This window comes from Dermacentor andersoni, chromosome 8 (genome assembly GCF_023375885.2).
Source record: "Dermacentor andersoni chromosome 8, qqDerAnde1_hic_scaffold, whole genome shotgun sequence".
NCBI classification, from domain to species: domain Eukaryota; kingdom Metazoa; phylum Arthropoda; class Arachnida; order Ixodida; family Ixodidae; genus Dermacentor; species Dermacentor andersoni.
In genome coordinates, this window is record NC_092821.1 from 129,002,320 (window position 1) to 129,004,489 (window position 2,170).

Consider the following 2,170-nt stretch of genomic DNA (forward strand, 5'->3'; position numbering starts at 1 on the left):
GGGCTCCGTTGCTGTCTAGGCGGGCGCTGATAAAGGGGCTTCCTCGGGGGAAGCATCGAAATATCCCCCCTGCCGATTCGGGGCTCTTGTTATCCCGTCACATTCGGTATCAGGCTTCATCACTGTCTAGGTGGTCGCTGATGAAGGGGCTTCCTCGGGGGAAGCACCCAAAGAATGCGCACTGCCGATTTGGGTCTGAACACTACCCTTCTTTTATTTTTCATGCGAAAGCGTTAAATAAACCATTCAGCGAAAAAGCCAGCAGCTTTCTTTCTTTCTTTATTTGTTTCCATTGTTAAAATACAATGACTGTCGTCTGGAGCGGCCAAACAGCACCCAAGTTCCCATTGGCCGCGACGCCACGTCACGAGAGCGCCTCGACGGAGTAGAGTGGGCGAAAGGGAACACCTGCTCGCAATAGCGCGCCAGGTGTTGCGTGAGGGGTGAGGGCATTGCCGCGACGCCACGTCAGCCTCGCTCTCAAAAGCCTTCGTTATCCGCGCGTTCTTTGTTTGCGCAAGCAATCATATGCGCTCTAACTGCTCCTCGGTGACGCCACATCCAAACGCGCCAAGCGTCTGAACGCACTCGTTTGCCCGCGAGGAGCTGACAATTCCAATGGCTGCTCAGCGGCGTTTGACAATAATGATTTCGCATCCACAACTCATTACATGAGCTTAGGTGTCCTCGGATGTTAAGCGTTCGTTATATCACTCAGATACTAAGTGACAGTTTTCCTCAAGCTTTATAATAAATGTAATTTATTTATTGGTGAAAGCAATTTTTTTCACATGCGAACAGGTAGGGAATTGCTGAGGCAGTATCTTTAAAATGAGGCAGCTGCACTGCAGCACGATATACTGACGCTTTTTGATTCCTATGTCGTTTCGAAATTCATAATTTTATGCATTCAAGAGTGCATAACGGTGTTACGTAGTGGGTAGGCTACAAGAAAAAGAACTTAGACTTAGAATACACGAGTTGCAAAACGTTAGATTAGCTTGCGATTTCCGGGCCAAATGGTGATAAAGGTAATTCCAGCCTTTTACTGTTAGAGAGGACAAAGCCGAAAAAGTTGTAGTGCGGGCACGTGTACTAGCAGTCTGAATTTTATGACTAGTGTGCCGAGGCAGTGATTCAAGTGCGATGATGGGACATGATCGTTGCAGGTCCGAGGTACCAGAGGTGCATTCAAGTTTTCACTTAACAAGTAATTTGTACGTGAGCACAAAAGGCCACACACCACAGAGCATATTGTCACGTTGCAGGGGCACTGAAGAACATGGTTATTAAACTGTGGCTCACGAAACTAACTCTTTATTCGCCAAACCTGCGCCCACAAATAAAAATAGGGTACACTCAAAATAAAACGATAGTGGCTTAGAAAGCCGTCGATCGTCGACAATCTCGTCTGCGGATCAAGAGCGTTGGCTTTAATACCTCACTCGTTGAAGATTCGAGCATATCGGCTGGTGTCGCGTGCCTTCTAGGAAGTACTACAGTTCGCGTCGCACGAACAGTCAGATTACACAACGTTCTGTGACAACAGACAACGAATACAACTGTTGATAACGTTCGCGAAATCTTTGGTACATGCAGGTGCGCCCTGCGCCGAGCGATAACGTTTAAGATTTGTTAGCTGACGAAAAGTGGTCACCGGAGAAAGGTAAACAAGTACATGTGTCAATATGAGAGTGAAATATATAAATGACTATTGAAAAACAAGCAGCCATATTATCAATTATAAGAAAGAATGGCAGATAGCAAAAAAAAAAAATTATTAGGCAGAGAGCGGGAGGCCTCCGTGTTTCCCTCGCTGACATGCTCACGGCCATAGTGCTTGACACCATGCTCAGAAGAGAAACGTACATTTGTTGATATCGCGAGTGACCTACGGCATCTCCTGAGAAAGCAGTTCAACGGTGCGCATGATGTTTCTTTGCTTTTGAGTACTCGCAAAACACGCACAAATTCAACATGTTCTGAGGCACAGTCAAACTAAAGAAAACCACAGAATTTTGCGTCGGTAATTTTACTATGAGTATTCTTATTATTTGTTCTCTTCCCTAGTTCTTTTTGGCGTCAGCTGGTGTCAGACGGGGACCGTCGCACGAATTCGAAGGTGGCTTGCCATGGATATCTATAACGGAAGAATGAAGGATACCATCAG